Below are 8,949 nucleotides of genomic sequence, written 5' to 3' on the forward strand. Positions count from 1 at the left end.
CTGGTATACAGGAGGACATGGGTTCGATCCCGACTTTGACGCCTGTATATTTTTAGTTTGCATGTTCTCTCTCCCTGTGTCGCATGCATTTTTCTCCAGATCCTCTGGTTTTTCCTTCCACATGTTATATATTTCCGAATGATAAACCATTTAGTTGAGCTATTATTTGTGGCCAGGTCGCTCCTGAAAAAGAGTTCTAAAGCTCAGTAGGTCTTACCCGTTAAAATAAAAATAGTTTAGGTTTTATTTTTATTTCCCAGCGCAGTAGTTGAACCCATGGTGCAAATTTTCGTAAATCCGCTTCCCACCCTGTCCACCCAGAGGTATAAATGAATACTCCACGGCTAGTTTATCGGCAGGTGGCGTGTGGTGGGGTAAAGTATCGGTACTCCCACCACTTCCAAGTCGTCTGGCCAGTGTGGAAGAGTAGGCCAAATACCCTCGAGATGGGCTTTCTTAACGCTCTCCCTAGTGGAGGCCCTTCTGCCAACAGTGGAATGAGTAAACAATTGCAGGGCTGCACCTTTAACCTTTCCCTTGCTGTCTAAATGGTTCGCAGGCACATGCACGTAGACGCATTCGAGACAAGTCTTGCAAATGTCATTCGTGTAAAGTCCAGTGGTAGTGTGGGTGTGAAAAGCCCGCGCCTTCCCGCTGATATTCTAACGAAGTCTTGTGCATCAAGCCCATAGTGACGGGACATGTACCGCATTTGAAAGGGAATCCAAGCTGCTAACGGCAGATAACATCAGGTGAGGATTATTCGGGTTCAAGTGAACACGATTGGTTGCGATGATAGCACACAGACAGAGAACATATCCTGCTTACCTAAATCCCTTTTCGCTGCCTACTACCAGCCATCCCGAAACGGTGTTCCCGTTAGCACGTGTCCGCTCTTTTCCTGGTTACTGACAAAACTTCCCATTCATGATTTGTTCAACCATCGCCCTGCAGGTCACAACCACTTCTCGTTTTTCTTTTTTCCTTCGCACTGCTCCACTTCGGAATTCCCTCGCATCGTTTCGCTTCCTAAGTTGCTCATAATCTTGGTCAATCAATAAACGTACAGGAAGTCCCCGTCTTACGATGGAGATGCGTTACGACGACCCCATCGTAAGTCGAAAATATCGTAAGTCGAAAATGGCCTAGCCTACCCAGGAGTCTTAAAGAATGGTGATAATTTAGCAAAACAGAGCAATTTACAGTACCGTACTGTATAAACTATATGCGTACAGTACATCCCGGCAGCGTCCCAACGTACAGTATCGTACCTCGTACGCTGCTGCGTTTGCCTGCCGCGCGAAATGTTAAATATTGTACAATTTTGTCATATCGATATCGCCATCGTAAGATCGAAATACCGTAAGTCGGACCATCGTAAGTCGGGGACTACCTGTATTCCCTTATGCGTTGAAGTGTGCTGTTTGTTGCTAGCCACTTGGCATTTTGGCCCTTTGTGCCTGTGCTAAGTAACGGTGATAAAACAAAACAATTCCCATGAACAATTTCGCTATTGATGCCCTGGCGTGGAGCTTACATTATCAGTGTCTGTTTAAAACTTTTCAGCAGCATCCCGTTATTCAGGTGCCTTGAACTGGAACGGGAACGATTTTAACTACAACTTAATGATGTTACATCACCAGGCCACTTCAATTTAGCCTGGATGAGCCACATTATTGTGCAACACACGAGTGCATTTGGAAAGTAGTGGAATTATGTTTGGCAAAGTTCTAGAAGACATCGCGTCCATTGTCTCATCACGTAATTACGCGCATTAAAGGCCCCGTTTGGCTGCACGCGGCAAAGGCAGCATTAGTGTGCGTAACTCAAAAAACATTCCGTTGATCGTCAGAGTTGCATTCTGTGCGATCACGTATAAAAGTGCGTATAATTTAATTCTGCCGAGGCAGATATCCAGGGTTTAGCGCGAGTGTGCACTTTGTGTGACGAAACGTGTGCGCGTTGAAACACTATATATGTATGCTACTCTTTGGTTCTTTCGGTAAAGTCAGGTAGCTAGAAAATACATTAAATGATACGTGACTTTACTGAAAGAACCAAAGAGTAATTCCTGCAGTCACGAAAGCTCCAAATCAACTCTGTATGTTCATAATAGAAGTGTTTTTTGGTTAGATCGCGTCCTAACCCCCCCCCCCCAAAAAAAAAAACACGGATGATATTGGTCGCGAAAGCCTACGTTTTAAACTCTGTATGTTCCGTATTCCGAAGTTCGGTGGAAGAAAGGCTCATTTAATTTTCATGACATATCCATGTAAATTGCTCTCATAAAATGCTTCCACATTTTGTGTTTAAAAAGCACACGCTCGCTTTTATTGCATCAGCAAGAACATTCTGTCGGGAACAGCGAAATAAATATTTCATTGCACTTTTATGAAATATTTAGAGGATCCAATTATTTTTTAATAACTCTGCATTCTGCGGCCTTGGTCACAGCAGCGGCATTCCATCGACCGGTGTCACGAATCGCTCACATTTTACATTTTTCAAAAAACAATTCCTGTTGCACGGTGCACACGTCCTCGCGCTCGTCTCTCATGCCGTTATTTATCATGCAAAGGTCATCGCCGCGCGTTCAGGAGAGAGGAGATCCCACTTTGTCATGGAGAACCTACCCACGGCAGCTCTTCCCCACATCAGTCACCTCCATCATTCGCAGCTAAAGAACTCGGCCCTTGAAGAAACGCACAATCTCTCTCAGTCTCTCTCTGCAAAGCCACCTCGCCAGCACCCCCCCCGCCCCACGTACCTTTCCCCCAGTGCGATCGTCAGCAAGGGCTTCCCCTGTTCCCCCGGTCTCTTCCCCGATTCCCTGTACGCGCTGATCCCCAGGAGGGTGGCGACCCGACCCGGCCCACGACCCAGCCGCCTCTAGCAACCGTGAGCGTACGCAGAGGCATGGGGCTCGTGAGCACGGATCATGGCGCTGATTGCACTTGACGTGGCTGCTTACGGCGGAACGGAGGCGCCGGGTGGTGGGGTGGAACCACGGAGCCGGTGGGCGGGAGTCGGGCGGGGGTGGCGGCTGCTGCTGCTGCATCATTGGAGCGCGCGCGCGCTCCAGCCAAGGGTTTAGCTTGGCTGCCGAATTCACTTTGGTGTCTGAAGATAGTTTGAGGTGCCTCTCGGATATTCGGCTCGGATTGCGGTGCCGTGCGCATCCTTTCACTGAGCGCCGCTGCGACACTCGTGGGTTACCGCGATTTGAAATTACCCCGCAAAAAGAATGATGACCGGATTGCAAAGATTTCAAATGAGCGCGAGCGTTGAAGTGAGAAGGTTGAGCGTTCACACGTCACTGCTTGCTGCAATTTCCCTCTGCTGTCCCAGCGTCGGTAAGCACGGTGATTTAAGGAGGCCTGATGACTGCTGTAATGTTTGCCCAGGAGGGCAGTTTCCCTGACACCCTGCTCTCTTGCATGCCTCTAATTGGCCAGGAAGACCTCTTCCCCCACAACGGTAGCCAGCAATAACCACTGCCCAATGTTAACGTTAAGAAGCAAGAACAGTTATTTTTTAACACAACCAAGTCCAAGCCTGAGCATTATCTTCATTTGTAGCATTGGACATGAGCCCTTCTTGGAGCAACCACTTGGTGGATGGAGTTTCATTTATGGCAGATTGTCACATTTAAATGCTTAAGTACCACTAACTCCCAATCCAGAAGTTGTAATTTCAGTAATATACCATATTTTCTAATTATTATCAATTTAAATGTCATTTCTGGCATATCTCAGATTGCTTTTCACATGTCTGAGTTTTACTCAGTTTGGGAATTAATTCGCCCCAACACAATATAACGAAAATACTTCTTAAAACACATTGCAACCAATTATTTTCACCACACCGAGCAGATTAGCACAACTTGTTACAATCACCGCGGAATAAGCAGCGAGGGGGGGAGGGGGGTAACGTACCTGGGCCGTCACTCGAACCGGGCGGCAGCACGCGGAATCAGCCCGGAATGTACCCCCGGTGCCCCGAACGACGCCACTCGATGCAGGCGGAACCTCGTGCGCAGACGCCGGCGAGTCAGCTAGTCCCGCAGGGTCGTGCACGCTCGTCACACCTCGCGTGTCGGCGCTCACGCCAGGGCGGCCGCGTCCTCCGCTGCTGTCGGGAAGTCGTTTTGGATTTTTGCCACAGTAGGAACACCCTCCCCACGACCACCACCACCCCCCCCACTCCCCGCCACCATTCCGTCACTGCCAGTGCCCGTGTGACTCTGCTTGTCAGGAAAAGGCTCTGATAAATGTTTCTTGGTTTGACGACACCGCTGCCCTTCCCCACCACCCCCCCCCTTTCTCTCCGCGACCCACCTCGCTCTTTGATGAATAGGCAGCCGAGGCACCCGGACGTCCACACCCACTCGCAGTCACGATCGCCGAGAACCAGGGACCACCGGCACGGTCTTCAACTCGCTTCTCATTTCGGTGCGGCAGGCATGTTTTGGCAGAGCTGCACTTTCGCATGGAGGTTTGATGGCGAGACGTCACGGTAATGACAGCGTGCCATTTTTACTGGAGTATAAAGCTCCCCATAAAAAAACGGTGGCTTTTCCTGGCTCACGGCATGTGCTTAAAAATGCAACGCCAGTTCATGCTCTTACACTGCCGTGTCTGTGTATAGAGCTTACAAAATAAAATACAAATGTGTGCACAACAGCTATGCCCGTGAGGTTGTCGCATTGAAACATCAAACAATGGGGGTTCCAGAGCTGAGTTCTTCTCCAATTCACGTAACCACGGGAAAATGAATTTAATAAACCCAACGCCACGTCCTGGCGTGCAGGTCAGCGAGGCGTGCAGGCAATGGGCATCATCACCTCCCCGGACGATGACGGATGCGATGTTTGTGAGTCTGCAGCCAGCATGGGGGCTGTGTGGCAGCAATCACCCCGCATATCCCTGCTTCCATTTACTGTTACTCAAAATCACGAGGCGAGATTCTAAGAGCAAAGATTCTGGACATATGAGGGTGGGCGTCAGACCCGTCCTGCGATCGTGAGGCAGTTGTAGAGCAATACATACATTGCATTTTCTTAAATCTACGGCCTCTTGCTCTTTACTTACAATGAGGTTTGTACGTGGCAAAGTGTACAAGTGTTGAGGACGTGATAAGGGTTACGTAGCCAAAATGTATTTGCGTTTAACTTATAAACATTGACAGCCAGCAGTGTGTGCAGCGAATATGACAAATAAATGAAACGAAATAATCGCAATAACTTTACATTTCAATAAAGCAAAAACATTCCAGGTCACGTAGAAGCGCAGAGAAAATCTTCACACAAACACAAGGATAATACTCAAAATTCCACACTGACAGGTCCACAAACCCTCCTGCTCTATCGTCATCTGCTGGCCACCCTGCAGTATCAGTGGGTTTGGGAATTCACAAATTTACCTGATGCACCAACCCTTGTACTCCAAGATGCCAGATTACAGAAGTGTGGCACTACACCCGGCGAACTTAATAGGCCTCAACAAATAACTCCTTAACAATTAATCAATTGGCTTAATTTAATAAGGGTGACCTAATGAAACAGTTCTAGTTTTGAAGTTTTCGTGACCGCAAGGATCCATACTCTTTGGTTTTGTCGGTAAAGTCACGTAGGTGAAATAAAAAAATAAAAATGAAAACAAGTAAATTAAATAACTTTAATAAATTTTGTTGTTTTCATTTTTATTTTAAATTTCACCTACGTGACTTTACCGAAAAAAACAAAGAATGAAACAGTTCTATAACTAAGACCCGAATGGTTAAACAGCCCGTGCAGTCCTTTCGTGTTGTGTTGTGACAGCGAGCCGGTTCCACGTCTATTTAACCAATACTCCACTTTGGGAAGCCATCCGTCACGTCCTCGACACCGCCTCGTCCCTTCTCCCCGCTGGGATTGAATACTTCAGCAGCATTTTAATTACATTACCGTATTACAACGTCAATAATAGGGAAACGCATTAACGGAAGTCAGATCCTAATTTGCAAAAGCGAGTTTCACCTCGCTCTTGAGTGCCGGTGACAGTAAATGAATGACCTGTCTGGTTGAAGGAGCAGCTGTTGATGCATTGGCCCTGGCAGATCTTAGTTCTATTACGCGGGGCTTGTATAAATCACCCGTGTAATCATGCTCCACCAGTTGTACTCTACATAAAAAATTAGAATATTAACTATTCGTCTTTGAGTGCAACCCATGCCACAGCGGCTGTGCATATTCATAAATCGTGAGCTCAATTAGCTGGTGGTGCGACATTCATTTACTACGTTTGATTTTGCCTGAAGCTTCTCTTGACAGGTAATGGGCAGTGTTTATGTGGTGAAAGTCATTTATGAAACTCCATCAAGGACTAAGACCATTCTTGTAATGCCCACGGAGTGTTGTGTGTGGAATGAACCACCGTGAACAACGATAAAGTGCGTCAATTATTTTTAACAAAGCTGGCCGAAGTGCAGTTCGTACAAGCCATTTTTAAACGAAGCAGCATGAATTTTATTCGCCTAAGAAAATGCAAACACTGTTTGTTAAGCAACACCGACACATTGCAAATATAGCGTTGAAAATACGACGGTACTGTACGCTTCAGTTTGATTTATTGAGCCACTAAGGAGCACACAACGGCCATTGGATCTGTCGGAAAGTAATACTCGAGCAGCAAGATGGATGGGAATTATTCTCATGCCATCAGCAGCAGGAAATTACAGGTAGGAGTGGAGTGAGTAGCTGGTTGAGGCCAGGTGCTTAGCCAGGACCTGTAATCGGGGGTCCCACTGCGGCTGCCTGTGTTGCTGCTGCTGTCCCTGAAGTCACCTGACTACCCTTGAACCTCCTCCGAGTCCTGGGCGTGACGCTTGTACCCGCATTGTGCTTCACCCGCCATCTCACATTATTCGAAATCTAAATGTCCATGCTTTTTGGGTTTAGCGGCCATGGCTCCATAATTGCACTTTGGAGGAGTAGTTTGTGTATCACATTGAAGAGCGCTGAGGTGAGATCCTGCCTCGTCTATCTGGATTTTTGAGTGTTATCTCTTAAAGTACCTGGATTTATTCTCGGTAGTCCAGTTTCCACATCACACATACAAAGTCGGTAACGAATCAGCAAAACATCCCAAGCAGGGGCTTCCTAAAAAGTATAATGGGACTCAGAGAAGATTTCCAGGTTGTAGATTGTTATATATTTATCAAAATACAGCATAGACAGTACATATTTCCACGCAAATTATTTTTGCATTCATATATGAAAAACAGATGTTATTATGTATCCTTCTAAGTATTGACTATCGGCGTCCCTTGGACTGATGGCACATCATCTCCATTCTCTCTCACCTGGATGATAAGGTTTGGTAGAATTGTGCGCACACGTATATCACTTGCGTTTCAAGGAATGTTGTGGGTACATTTTGACATTTAATTTGTTTTTTTATTCTGAAAACGAAGGGCTCGCAAGAACAAAAGGTGGTGATGGTGATCTATCACATTTTTGACTTAAAGCTTTCGTGACTGCAGGAATTCATATTCCTGGGTCTTTCGGTAAAGTCACGTAGATGGTTGAAAGAAAATAACAAAAAACGACGACGTTTCGATCGCAACACAAGCGATCGTCATCAGGAGGAAATAACTCTTTCCTCCTGATGACGATCGCTTGTGTTGTGAAATATAGCTATATTTCTTCCTGCCTCAGCAGTCCGCCTGCTGTATTCTTTCACCTGAAGACGATTGCTTGTGTTGCGATCGAAACGTCGTGATTTTATTTTATTTCATTCTTTTTCTATCTACGTGACTTTACCGAAAGACCCAAAGAGTATGAATTCCTGCAGTCACGAAAGCTTTAAGTCAAGATTTGTCATCTCAATGTTGCGCCAACAGTTGGTCCAACGGTTCCATCCACATACCAACGTTGGCCCAGCGTCGCATGTTTACTGGGAAAATAAATGAATCACGTCACATCCGAATAATGCAGTTTTGATTATTTTAAGTAGATAAAAGACAAACATTAAAACAGCAACGAAGCTGCCAACCCAGTAAATGAGTATGCGAACACTGAATGCATGAAAGAAAATAACACAAGTGATGAATTATTCTGATTGTTGGCAATTCCTGAATGTCGTGTATCATTTTGCAAAACCTGAGTGTAAGGAACATTTTTGAATAGACACGGGGAATGAATTTTAGGCTCAGCTGCACACCTCGTATTGCCATGAAATTAAGGCGTAAATCATATTCGTTTGTGTCCACAGTTGCACTCAATTACGAAACACAAGAAAGCTAAACAAACGGTGCGGAGGGAAAATGTGAGGGGAGGGTGGTAGGGGCGGGTTCCAGACTCCAAACAAAGGCAGCTTCGGGAGGAAATGACCGCAGTGGCGGCCGCGCTTCACCCGCCAGTCAAGACAGCGCGAGCAAAGGTCCAGGCTACCTCCGGCTAATGTCAGCAAATCGCTTGCACGTGTGACCCAGAGAGGCGAGGCACGCGCGCACAAACATCACAGCCGCGGCCCCGTGGCCACGGCCCCATGCCAATTACAGCGGAGAGTCACCTCCGCCCGCCGGAACGGTTCGCTGTGTAAACCAGCGCGCATTTTTTTTTCGTTTTATTTCCCAACGTTTGCTAATTACTGTAACCAACGTTGTGCCGTCGGCCGTGGTGGTGCTGGTGGTGGTGGAGGCCGAGGGTGGCTTTTGTGCACGCGCGCGCGTGTGTGTTACTGTAATTCTTCTAAAAAAAATAATATCTTACGAAAGCCATGCGTTTTGGTCGGAAAACAAATAGCTTAAATTTTAATGGCTGGCTGGTAAATTATGTTTTGCTGTTTGGCAGTGTTTATATGAATGGAATGGCCCTAAATCGCTCCAGATGTGGAGGGTGCCACAGGTTAATACTCCTCATTATGTGACTTGCTTGAGAGTGATTCACTGCAAAATGTAACGTGCAGA

The 8,949-nt window shown here is 46.6% G+C and overlaps 1 protein-coding gene across 3 annotated transcripts in view; it reads right to left on the bottom strand.

Annotated features, from left to right (window-relative positions):
* LOC144931605 (retinoic acid receptor beta-like) overlaps window positions 1-4,199 on the bottom strand; it is a 73,085-nt gene extending 68,886 nt beyond the window's left edge. The window contains exons 1-2 of one of the 3 annotated variants that reach the window (XM_078855684.1): window positions 3,936-4,197; window positions 2,768-2,889 (exon numbers count right to left, since the gene is read on the bottom strand). The gene's annotated coding sequence lies outside the window, so the exon portion shown is untranslated. Of the gene's footprint in view, window positions 1-2,767; window positions 2,890-3,935 lie in introns of all 3 variants that reach the window. The other 2 variants (XM_078855692.1, XM_078855674.1) reach the window with 2 other exon arrangements.
* Window positions 4,200-8,949: the final 4,750 nt, after the last annotated feature.

This window comes from Lampetra fluviatilis, chromosome 1 (assembly GCF_964198595.1).
Source record: "Lampetra fluviatilis chromosome 1, kcLamFluv1.1, whole genome shotgun sequence".
Lineage (NCBI taxonomy): Eukaryota > Metazoa > Chordata > Hyperoartia > Petromyzontiformes > Petromyzontidae > Lampetra > Lampetra fluviatilis.